The sequence below is a fragment of the Heloderma suspectum genome, chromosome 7 (genome assembly GCF_057233095.1).
Source record: "Heloderma suspectum isolate Gila_16-S chromosome 7, 16-S_ref, whole genome shotgun sequence".
In the NCBI taxonomy this organism is placed as follows: domain Eukaryota; kingdom Metazoa; phylum Chordata; class Lepidosauria; order Squamata; family Helodermatidae; genus Heloderma; species Heloderma suspectum.
In genome coordinates this window covers 87,308,020-87,321,459 of record NC_139464.1, presented here as the reverse complement: position 1 = coordinate 87,321,459, position 13,440 = coordinate 87,308,020, and the positions used below count along the sequence as shown (strand labels likewise).

The following is a 13,440-nucleotide window of genomic DNA, read 5'->3' as shown; positions in this document are numbered from 1 at the left end:
AACCCTGTGAGGTGGGTTGGGCTGAGAGTCTGTGACTGGCCCAAAGTCACCCAGTGAGCTTCCATGGCTGAGTGGGGACTAGAACCCGGATCTCCCAGCTCCTAGTTCAACACTCTTGCCACTACACCACACTGGCTCTCAATTAACAATAAAATACCAGAACCTAATTAAAAATGACATTAAGAAGCCCTGTCATATGCTATCAAATGCCCAAGAGTAGAGGAAAGTCTTAACCTGGTGCCGAAAATGTTGTGCCAGATGGACCTCACTGGGGAGAGCATTCCACAGTCCAGGGGTGGGGGAGTGGAGGGCACCACTGAGATGACGCTCTTCATTGTTGCTGTTGATTGCAGCATATTGGTTGGTTCATACCGGGAGAGCCAGTGCTTAGAAAACTCATGTATGCTGATTTAGGCTCAATGGAAGAAAAACAGTATATAAATGCAACAAATAAATAAGTACGTGAATAAACATCAGTCAAGAGGCAAATCTGATAGCGGAAGAGTGCTGAGAGCACCAAAACACATCCAAAACACAGAAACCTTTATAAGGTACACACTGAAATCCTGTGCATGCTTACTCAGAAGTAAGTCTCACTGAGTTCAGCAAGGCTTACTCCCTAGTAAGCATATTTTAGGACTGCAGCCTGTAGCTTACATATTTGACAGTAACTTCCATTGAACTCAGTGGAAGTTAGTTCTGAGTAAACATGCCTAAGATTGACAGTTGTATTTAATGAAATACATAGCTATGCAAGTGATTAGGAAAATCCTTATGATCTAACTGGCTAGAGGACTGTATGGCATTTAGATTTACTACATCTTGATAAACATATTTAGCCTGTAATCCTGTGCATGCATACTTGGGAATCTCATGAACTCAGCGGGCTTGGGAGCAAACATCCATAGGAGCAGGATTCAGCTAGTTTGCTGCTCTGCTTTCAGCTATAATAGCCTTGCCCAACCTGGTGCCCTCCAGATGTGTTGGAGTGGAGGATGCTGGGGGTTGCTTTCCAACACATCTGGAGAGCACCAGGTAGAGCAAGGTTGTAACACGTAACATGTAACACGTGACATGTAACACGTCAGTTTGTGTTGTAATTGATTCAGATGTAATGCATTCCAATTCATTTCATTAGAATAGATTTCTCTCCTTTCCTCTCAGTAATGTAGAGCAACAGGTTTGCTATTTAATATCTTTTGTTATTAACATTTTATTTATTTATTTTTAACATTAAAATATATATGTTATTGTATACAAACAATCCCTATTTCCCCTTTTCCCTCTATCCTGCCACTCTCCCCTAGATATTATATATATATATATATATATATATATATATATATACACACACACACACACATATATATATACACATACATATACACACACACACACACACATATATATATATATATATATATACATACACATACATACATACATACACACTTTATTTGTGTAGTTATTTGAATATTATACATATCATACACACATACACACACAAACAACTAAAATAAAAAGTAAATCGTGTATATGTATAAAAAACATGTATCATACCAAACACCCCTGAGTGTTTGGCTGCTTATGTTAGCATTTTTTTGACCCACTTCTCATGGCTTGGTGTGGCGTTAGATTTCCACTCTCTGAAGACCACATGTTTAGCTACTAAAACGGTCCTCATTAGCCATGTCTTCTGGCTATGTGTGTGTATCCAGTCAGCTGGGCTCCATCTAAATGGAAATAGAATGAGAAGCGCTTTCTGGTTATATCTGGATTTTTATGAAATCGCTTTGCTCGGTCAAGGGCATACAAAGCAAGAAAAGCGGAGTATATACTACCTAAAAACCCGCGTTCATGGGTCACACAGCACTTGAAACTCCCATTCTTTGGGGCTGGGTGGGTGGAGTAGAACTGAATATCATCAACCCCGTAGGTGCTGCTCAGCGAATGAGAGAGGCTTGTTCCCCACTCCTGTCCATGCTGCCCTGCTCAGGGAAGTTTACTGGAAGCACTGAATTAAGCCCCTGTAGTCTACCCCACACCTCTCCCCTCTCATCCACCATTGGGATATTGTGAAAGATGAAAAGATAATGCGCTATTGTGAATGCGAAAAACAGGCTACATAGTCGGAGTGGGTGAAGCAGTTACTGCACTACTGTGAATTCTTGAAACAGCGAAATATGACATGAAAAATTAACCAATTACCTGGGGAGGTGGTGGGCTCTCCCACACTGGAGGCCTTCAAGACGAGGCTGGACAGCCATTTGTCAGGGATGCTCTGACTTGGATTCCTGCATTGAGCAGGGGGTTGGACTCGATGGCCTTGTAGGCCCCTTCCAACCCTACTATTCTATGATTCTATGATTCTATGAATCCTCTGAAATGTATAGGAAGAGTTGAGAACTGTATTAACCCTGGTACAAACCTCTGCCTCTAAGGGGGCCACTGTTGGGCAGGTGCACACATCAGGTAAGTCAGGCGTGCCCCGAAGTACCCACACCTCAAGCAATTATCAGTGGTGGCTATGCTTCAAGCATGAGAGCAAGCAGGGCTGCAAGGCACCCTAAGCAACCGGTTTTCGCTTTATGAGGTGCAGCCTCAAGTCTATTGTGGAAGGCATTAAGGTGTGTGCCAAGCAAACCTCTCTGGGAAGGGCATTCCATAATTAAAGAAGCATAGCTGAAAAAGCCCTTTCTAGGGGAAGCCACTTACAAACGAGCAAAAGAGAGATTTGCATGAAATTTTTGTATGCTAATTTTTATGTAGATGCACATTTAGAAATAATTACCATAATTTAAATAGAAATACAACACATCACACCACAGCGGGGACAAAGGTGAGCAGGTAACCTGTGTGCCTGCTCAGTCTGCTGTCCAGTTGATGGGCAACTTCAAAGCCCCTGCTGCTCTCCCTTCGGATGATTCTTTATCTTTAAACTGGACTTGGATTGGACAGTGCTTAAGACAGGATGCCTTCAAACTGGGGACTGCCCTCTTGTAATCTAGGACATATTGCCACCCTACCCTTTCTTGTGTAGCCACCCACCAGATTGCAGATTGCGGGAGCACCTGTGTGGAGAAGGGCCCCCATTGAAGATTTCAGGGTTCGAGTAGGGTACAAATGGAAAACGGCAATCCTTCAATTACTGTGGTCCCAAGCTGTTAAGGGACCATTCATGTCAAATCCAGCACTTTGAGTTGTGCTTAGAAAAGGACCAGGAGTCAATGAAGATGATACAATACTACCATAGCATATTCACAATGCCCAGGCCCATTCAGTAGTTTTGCAGCCATATTCTGCATTAAGGGTGCAGTCCTATGGCCTCTAGTCAGTGGCTAGATGGCCATAGGATTGGTCGGTTTCCGGGAAAGGACCTTGGAGCCTGCGCTCCCCCTCCTGTGCTACCTTGTTGGCAGTGTGGATTGGCCCCGCACTCCATGCTCAGAAGAGCAGCACGGAATAGAGGAAACGAGGTGTTCCTGGGGCCGGGCCAGAGTGGGGAGGGCAGAAGTGCTGGTATGACACTTCCTATGTGCTGTCCGGCCTCCCCACCCCGCGCTCTGACGTCCCACTGCTAGACAGCTGAAATTGGCTGTCTAGCTATGAAAGCAGGGCAGCAGGAGCGTGGAGGAGGTGCACTCCTCACCATTCCTCCCATCCTGCAGTGGATGGAAAGTTGCCCCCAGGTTTGGAGGTGACTGTCAATCCCCATAGGATTGGTCTCTCCATTTCTGGACTGTCTTCAAAGGCAGTCCCACACACAATGCATTGCAATAATCTAATCATTCAGTCAGCTAGTCAGAAACATAAGAAAGAGTGGCCCTCCAAAGGCCTAAAAAGTGGTTCGGGTCAGCTTTGCATCTTACAAGGAGCTGTGCTTTTGCCACTTCCTATGTTACAGATAGGGAACTCAGCACACCTACATTATGACATGTGAATCCCACACACATTTAAACACTGGAATCTATATATTGTATAGGTATATACACACCTGTTACATGTTACAGTAAGAGGGCATGCAAGTCATTGACAAAGTTTTGTTCCTACATCTTGTACCACTTCAAGCCACTCTGGGAGCTGATTCAAGTGTCAAATATGGTGCAATCCTTCAGTATGCAGTTTGGGATTCAGTCTGAGGCACATTCACAACAAATACTGCCTGGATTAGGGGGCAATCTACATTACAACTTTAAACTGGTTTCAAACCTGTTTTTAGTGATTACAGCTACCAAATACGGGAATTCTGGAAATTGTAGCTCTAGGAAGAGGGGCCGCTTGGGCAGGGGACAGGGGTCTCTAGCAAAGAATTCTCAGTACCCTCATGAAACTGCAGGATCCCTTTAGATAAACCAGTTTGAAGCCAGTTTACAGTTGTAATGTAGATTGGCTCGGAAAGATTCTTGCTGCAGTGGAAGACTTTTGCCACAGCAGATGATGCAACACCCTTTTGGTCCCATTTTTTTTAAAAAAATTCCCCTTTTGGTACAGAATATTTTGGACACAACAGTTCAGCCATGCTAGGCATCCAATGCCATTCCAGTTGATTGCAGAAGGCCATTTATGGTTCCCCCACTGTCTCTACACATCCTCACATTTCCCAAAGCTCATTGTATAATGCAGGAAAGAGCCATACAATTTAAGATCTGGTCTGGAATTCATGGCTGCTTCTGCACCATGATTAGGTCCCGGCACCAGAAGTGGGCAAGTTGTCCAGAACCTGATAGTTTTGAGCTCTGTAGTTGGGATTTATGCACGGCTGCCTTAATGCCATAGGAAGGAAAATCCCCTTGGTTCTGACATTCTAATACACTAGAGTCATTTAGCTACCTTGGTTGAGCCCTGTAGTCCTGAGCGAGATTTTCACCTCATGTCATATTGATTTGTTACCATCATGGTGACCCTGTCTTGCTCATTTATACCCTGTAGCACACACAATGACATCTGTTGCGGTATTTTGGATAATATGGAATAAAAATGGGAAATAATGCTAGAAAGGGGGTATATGGAATACATAATGTGTCCCAACAGTTATCAGGGCACCTCAATACTAATAAAAAACACTACTGTAGATCTAGCCCAAGTTGCTTTTAGGTAACAAAACACCAAACTGACGAGTCACATTTTCCTGATTCAATCAAGTCTTTGGTACATCTAGGACACGTTCTGCAGGGCAGTGCCGAGATCAGTTCAAAGGGACTCATCAGAGCAGTATAAGAAGGAATTACTTTGGTAACTGCTTTACATCTATCTTTGTCTACAAAGCACAGCAATCTTTCCTTTGATCCTATAAAGATAGAACCAAATGCTCTATACATAGTACTGTGATGCAAGCTGAGGAGACTGTTTAAAGTGAAGCATGCCACAGAGTTATACAAAGCATCCAAACACCGTAGGAATGAGAGAGCAGTCTCATGATAAACAATATCCTAGTGGGCTTATCATTGCATTATGGTTCAACTCAGGGAAAATCTTGGCCTTAAAAAGGTACTCAGTCCATAGACATAACTAAAGCAATCAGACGTATGACCAAACACACACATGTTTAAAGCCAAAGTTATCTGGACTATAGATATCAAAATTCTAAGCTTTAAATGCATCTTTCCTGTGACTATATTTCCCCATGTTTTCCTCATCAGAACTCTCTCTAATAAAGCTTTTTTTAGGCCCTTGATGTCCTGAAATCCTCTGACTTCACTTCTGTATTAAGATACTTATTTATGAATTGCTTCCATTAACAAAATATCTTAGGACACAATCCTATGCATATTTAGATAGTAAAAAGCCCTACAACTCCCAGCATTCCCCAGCCAGCATGCTGGAAGTTGTAGGGCTTGTTTTTTCTGTCTAAACATGCATAGAGTTATGCCTTAAGTGATACACAAAAAACAAGTCTTCATACAGATGACCAAAATTACCTTCCTGGGAATGACTGGTGGAAAAGATATGCTTTCAGTAGGTGCTGAAAACCCAGAAGGATTAGGGCCACTAATTTGTAATGGTAGGGAGTTCTAGAGAGTGGGCACTAAAGGACCAGTTCTGGGTTGTGATAGACCAGACCTCCAAAATTTTGGATAATACCACGACGGTATCTCCTGATGAGTCCAGCAAGATATAAGAGACTCTTGAGAAATGGAAAACATAGGGAAATTCCACTTTGAGTCTTCTTCGTCAAAATAGGGAGTGAAGGTTTGAGGCCTATGGAGGCAAAAGGAAAAAAGGTCAGGCTTAGAGGTCTGGAGTTTTCTGTTTGGAGGGGGTAACCCTGAGAAGTTTCATTTCTCTGGTTAAGTTTCTATTTCAATTGCCTAGTTAAGTTTAATTTCATCAGATCTGAAGCAGTACTTTCAGTTTTGAGGAAGGAGGGTATATAAAGAGAGCGAGAGAGCCAGTAAGAGCAGAGACAGCCAGAGCCTGAAGTGAGAGCAGAGTCTGAAGAGTGAGCAGGAAGAAGCAGCCTAAGGACAGGTCTAAGGACAGCTAGGGCAAATGAACTTGTGTTTTGCAACTTTTATTTTCTTTTAAGGCCTTTTGTATCCCACAGCTCTATTGTGTGAATACCTTTAGTTGTGATTGCTTGCTTTCATTTATAGTAAACTGTTGTGGTTAAACCCTGTGTCTAGAGTGTCAGTAACCGCACGTCTACAGTCTAAACCCCACGTTACTGGGAAGGGGAAGTTTAAAAGAAGAAAGGTGGGACACTTAGGGCGCAATCCTATGGCCACTAGTTAGTGGCTAGACGGCCATAGGATAGGTCGGTTCCCTGAGAACCAACCTTCACCCCCTCCCGCACTGCCTCATGGGCAGTGCAGAACTGCCCCATGCTCCGCACTTGGAAGAGGAGCATGGAGTGGCACAAACGGGGCATTCCTGCGGGCGTGCCAGAGCGGGGAACTCAGAAATGCTGATATGACACATCCAACATGTCATATGGCCGCCGCTTCCTCCACTTTGACTTCCCGCGGCTAGACAGCCAAAATCGGCTGCCTAGCCACGAATGCAGGGCAGCTGAAGCGCTGAGAGGATGATCCCCTCTGCACTTCTCCTGTCCTGCATTGGATAGGCAGTTGCCTGGTAGGATTGCTCCCTTATGGAGGCAAGAGATCCTTAAGGTGTTGCTAAGGGGGTCCAGGTCATAAGGGGAACCTTGACATAGGGAAAGTGCAAAATCTGCTGGAGGAAATCCATCACTAATTGTTTTTCTACCAAAACAACAGATCCCTGGACAAAATATCTTTCCCAAATTGAAATTCTCATGCACTCCCAAAGTTCACTGCTTTCTCATCTGCAATTCACTTCTGGCTACAGATATTGTGCATATATTTTCATTTGCAGTTGCACTGTATCATGGAATTTGTAGTTGGTCAAAACACCTTGTTCTCACACCTGAAAATTAATCAGTGTCATACCACTTCATGGATTTTATAGTCAAGCTTTCTGTTTCTAGTTGCTCTAGCTCTAGCTAGCACCAGTCCAGCAGCAGCAGTAGCAAAAAGCAACAAATAGGGGGTAGATAAGTTATTTTTCTTTATAACTCTAAAAAGTAATGTAAATTGATCTCCCTCCCTGTATGAACAAAAGATTCACCTGAAGCACTGAGATTTCAGAACAATAATCCCATTTGATGGAAACTCTTGGTGTATAGGTTTTTCTGCCTTTTAACCATCTAAGAACCATTCCTATTCTTATACAATCCAAATTCAGAGTTTCAGGATCTGAGATCATGAACTAGGATACTGGGAGCTGTACTGATAGTCATGCATCTTAGAACTTACACATCTAAGCAAGCCATTAAACTATTTAGGGATATTTGTAGAGCAAAGTAGCATAAATAAAGAGCAATCCTATGGCTGCTAGACAGTGGCTAGATGGCCATAGGATATGTTGTGTTCCGGGAACCGACCTCGCGCTCTGAGGTCGGTTCCCGGAAAACCGTCCCCCCGTCCTCCACGCTCACAAGATGAGCGCAGAGCGACAGAAAAGAGCCATGGCTGGGGGTGTTCCGGGGCAGGGCGGGTGTAGCTGTGTGTACGACACATCCAATGTGTCATACAGCAGCTTCCTTCCCCGCTCCATGTTCCTGCAGCTAGACAGCCGCAATTGGCTGTCTAGCCAAAAAAGCAGGGCAGGAGAAGCGCGAAGGGGAAGATCCCCTCCGTGCTTCTCTTGTCCTGCTTAGGATAGGTGGTTGCCTCCAAGTTCGGAGGCGACTGCCTATCTCGATAGGATTGCACCCTTAGTATATAAATAAATGTGTGCAGTGTTAAGTACATAAATAACAATCTTCAATGTTAGAACTCCCACATTATATATATTTTAACCCACTTGATTTTAAATGGTTTATCTTGAATTTTTTTCCAGTGACCTTCCTTTAAAAATAGGATTTTCACTTATAAAAGTATTTATTTTCCTTTGAAATGCTTTCTGCTTGTTCCAGACAGAACAAAATTGAAAAGGACTTTCTGAATTGGGAGCGAATGGCTAAGACTTCCTGTTACACGGCATGCTTTACTTGCATGGGAACTTTCTCCGTAATTCTTCTCCAATTTTGGTGTCATGGACATTTCACAAAATTTGACAGTCGAGGAGAAAAAAAGCACCCCTCGGGGGGCTGTTCATTAGGTCTGCAGAGCCTGCCAAACATTCATTTGCAAAACCTCCATTACTGCCAGAAGTGCTCGTTCATGCTTTGTGTCTAATATGTGGTATACAATTCATAACTGAAGTGAAAATAGTGGAATTATGGTAAAGCACATTTTCATCTCTTTTAGATCAAGGCTGCAATCCTATACAGGTTCATCTGGGAGTAAGTCCACTGAACTCAGTGGGGATTACTTCTGAGTAGGTGTGTATAGGATTGCACTGTTAGTCACAGAATCTTGGATAAAAACAGGAAATGTACTGCTGTACATGCCAGTGAGTGTGTGTCTGTCCACACCTTCAGGATATTTAACATAGTTTTTACACTCACAGCTCTATTTAAGAACAACAACACAAAAAGCAAGAGCTCAAGATTCAAGGACATCGAAGTGATTTCAAAAATATCCCTTTAAACTGAATAAACAGAAGAAAGAGAAAGGCAGCTCGATCTCTGTTTCTCTAGTTATTATAGCTTTATTGAAGTCAGAAAACATCAAATGAGTATAAAGCTGTAGGGTGTTAGCAACAATTTTAGAATACGCATAATCAAATCGTACAGCTGACTGACACATTCCTCTTGTAGTAACACACAGGAGGTGGTGGGGAATGGACTGGCAGGTGCACTCACCCACACCTGTACAGGCGCACACGTATATCACATTTGCAGGGAGCAGTATACTATGTGTATCCATTTGTATGCAGACTCTTTCCATTGCTGTGATCCTTTCTTCAGTTCTCTGAGGTGTTGTCATAACTAGAGCTGTGCGCAAATGGCCTCTCAAAATTCTCCACCCTTTCTGTGGGCAAAGAAACGGGGGGACAATTTCACCAAATTTCTCCAGGGGGAGGAGAAATTCTCAGCAGTTTCTCACAGATAGGGCTCCCCACTGGCAGGGCTTATAGCACAACCTCTTTTATCGTAAGGGGTTTGGGGGTTTCTGTGCTCCCACTGCAAGTGGCAACAGCGCCAACTGTGTTGGCAGTTTGCATCCACCACAGTGCAGGGGGCGTTGTTGTGTCTAGCTGCAGAGAAGAGGTGGAGCTAGTGCTGAGCCAAAATTTCCTGAACGTTTTCTTCCCCTGTGGAAGAAGCTTCCATTTTTATGCCTCATTCTCAGGGTGTTTTTTAATTTATTTTTGCAGTGTTTTTGAGCTCGCCAAATTACAGCAAGGCGGCCGAGGGTGCTGTGTTTTCTTTCTGTTACACATCTCTCCATTGCTCTGCAGCCTCCTAGACTGCCTGCACTTCCTGATCTGAAAAAGTCCCATGGGAGGAATTGCCTCATGACATCTTCCCCTGGGCCTTGATTGAAGCGTGGGAAGCCAAGGAGGCTACAGGCTGCTGGAGAGATGACTGTAGAATGAAAAACAGGGCACACTACTTGGCTGCCTCCTATGCAAGGAAAGAACCTCAACCCCAGCCCATGAGAATTTCTCCGAAATTTTCTGCACCACTGAATTTCTTTTCAAAAGCCATGTCTTTTCTATCAAATTGAATGAGAATGGTTAAAGAAAATGTGGGAGAATTTTTCAGCATAGCAGTAGTCATAACGGCTGGTCCACACTCTATTGCATATGCTGTGCTATTACATCAGGGACCCAGAACCTCTTTCAGCCTGAGGGGCAAATTCCATTCTGAAAAGCTTTTGGGGTCCACATTCCAGTGGTGGATGGGGCCGAAGGAAAATGGGGGTGAAGCAAAAGGGACGGGCAAATTTTCCCCCAGCACCAGAACACCATAGCTTAATGCTGTTATTGTCAGTACCTCACCCTTGGGAGAGGCATTTGGACCTTTAAGAATGGGGGGAAAACTGAACAAAAGCTGGGAGACCACCAAATACCCTCTCAGGATATTTTGGCATCTTAGGCAAGGTGCTTCTGCCCTCCCCCACCACAATGCTTCCACTATTAGGTCCTGAACAGCATGAAATGGCTTCATGGGACTCCTCACTGCTCCATCACACTCATTGGTTGTGCAACCCCCAAAGTTAGCGAGTTTTTTGTTTTTCAGTGGTCACATTTTGGCTACAGTTCTCTTGGCATTCACCACTGGGATTTACTATTAGGAGTGATATGTCAATGATTTCAATAAAGTTCAGGTCCCTGATGTTTATTTATTATTATTATGTTTATATCCCACCTTTTTTCCTCATTAAGGAACCCAAGGCGGCATACATAATCCTCCTCCTCTCCATTTTATCCTCACAACAACAACCCTGTGAGGTAGGTTGGACTGAGAGGCTGTGACTGGCCCAAAGTTACCCAGTGAGCTTCCATGGCTGAGTGGAGACTAGAACCCGGATCTCCCGACCCCCAGTCCAACACTCTGGCCACTACACCACACTGGCTCTAACTCTGTTCCAACTCTTGCCTGTCTTCCTCCGTAAAATATTTCGTTAATGCATTCCTGTGACATTTTAAATTGATGATCCAATCTGAATATAAAAGAGTACAACTGAATGAGTTGAATCAAAAATCTCATTGAAATCAAGGCTGAGGAGAGAATGATCACTGACTTGGGGTCATGTCACACAGGTTTCTTCATCCATATATCTGTGGCAAAATAAGCAGTCATGTCAACCTCATAGAAGACTGTGCATATAACTTGTGCCTATCTCTGCACAGCAGAGGTGGACAACTTGTGGCTCTCCAGATGTTTTGGCCTGTAACACCCATCAGCCCTAGTCAGCATAGCCAGTGGTGTAGGATGATGGAAGTTGTAAGCCAACACACTGGGGCCAGGGGACAAGTAGCCCATCCCTGCAGAATAGGGAAAATGTCATATTTAAAGAGACTCCAGGGAAGGTCCAGTATTGTTAATGAACTACCATTAAAAAAATATTTGCTTGCTTGATTGTTCTGCACATGCAGTTGCAGAGAATTCTATGTAAGCATTTTTATAAATAAGGAAGAATGTTCATGAGTAAGCCATGCAATTCTGCTTCTTCCATTTTTGTGTATTGATCTTATTCCAGTAACAAATCAATTAGGCACTGCTGCTCAAAATTTTTTTAAGAATATTTAAAGAATGAGATTTCCCTTGTTGTGTGCTTTTAAAATGGGCAGAGTGAATGCAGAGCACAACTGACTTAACCATAGGCTTTAAATTAAGTATTGCAGGTTATTTAAAGAATATCTCTCTTTTCTGAAAGTCACAGACCCATAGAATATAGCAGATTACTCATATTTCAGACCACAAATCCCAAATGCCCTCTTTAATTTAAACATGCTTGATGCAGCAATGCTACTGTGAACATATATATCTATTCAATGCTACTGCTGTGAATTGTGGTCTAACACTATAATGATCATGGCTGGCCCTGCCAGAGGCAGAGTGAGGCGGTCACCTCAAGCAGCTGATTCTGGATGTCATGAATGGACAGCAAATTGTTAGCTATTTAGGGGGCAATCCTATCGGGATAGGCGGCCACCTCCAAACTCGGAGGTGACTGCTAATCCAATGCAGGGCAGGAGCAGCACAGAGGGGATTGTCCCCTCCATGCCTCAGCTGCCCTGCATTCGCGGCTAGACAGCCGATTTCGGTTGTCTAGGCATGGGAAGTCAGAGCAGGGTGGTGGTGGTGGTGGTGGTGGACACTTGATGACACACAGGAAGCGTCGGAAAGGCCCTCCCCACCCCACCCCACCCCACCCCACCCCCAGGAACACCCCATTTTCGCTGCTCTGTGTTGCTTTTATGAGGGCGGAGCATGGGGCCGATCCTCGCAGCCTACGAGGCAATGCGTGACGGGGTGGAGGTCGGCAAAAGTTCAGTTCCCAGGAACTGACCTATCCTATGGCTGTCTAGGCACTGACTAGTGGCCATAGGATTGCACCCTTAATTTATTATTGTATTTTTACTGCCAGAAATGGGGAGAGGTGCTTGTGAGTTTTTCTGCCTTGGTACTATGTACCCTGACACTGGGATGTGGAGACACCATTTGCTGCTCCACCTCAGGCAGCAATACATCTTGGGCTGGCCCTGATAAATATGGTAGATTATCAATACAGGGCCTCAGGGGTAGGACTGTTGCTAAATGGTGGAAAACATACTTTGCCTGCAGAAGTTCAAACCTTGGCATCTCCACAGTTAAAAGTATCATGTAACCCAGAAAGGGGCGATTTGTGGCCCTCCAGATGTTTTGATCTACAACTCCAGTGCAGCCTCACCATTGGCTATGCTAGCTAGGGCTGATGGGAGTTGTAGGCTAAAACATCTGGGGAGCCCCAAATGTAACAGGTAATAAGAAAGACCTCTGCCAGAGACCCTGGAGAACCGTTGCCGGTTAGGTAGACAGTAAAGACAAATAGCGTCTACACTATAGGGCAGTATAAGGCAGCTGCCTAAGTTTCTAGAGTATGGGCAGTATCCAACTGTCTCATTCTGCTAGTGCAAATGATGTTGCGCTAGTGGAAACTAGGTTCTGAAATATGTGCAAGAGGAGAATCCAACTAAAGTTATATTTGTGCAAGCACTTGCACAACCACTCGCAGAAGTGAAATACGTCAGTACTTGCATACCGGAAAGATTTGGTAGAGCTCTGCTTAGGGCTATTTCAGTTTGCAAAATGACATTGTTGGATACTGCCCACAGGCTGGAAACTTAAGCACACTTACTCAGACACAGGACTTAACTTGAGCTAGAGCTTAGTTTTGGAACATGTGCGATAGTAGTAATCTAGAAAGCACCTCTATGCATACCTTTCTTTCCATGCAGAATAACCCAAGTAGACCTCACACAGCTGGAATTATGGAGACTGACCTCTGGGCCATGGGACTGTTGATCCCCCTCTGTACCTTT

General features: G+C 44.0%; 1 protein-coding gene across 1 annotated transcript in view; it reads left to right on the top strand.

Annotated features, from left to right (window-relative positions):
* Positions 1-13,440, top strand: part of TSPAN12 (tetraspanin 12) — a 126,031-nt gene that overhangs the window by 16,995 nt on the left and 95,596 nt on the right. The gene's annotated exons all lie outside the window — the stretch shown is intronic.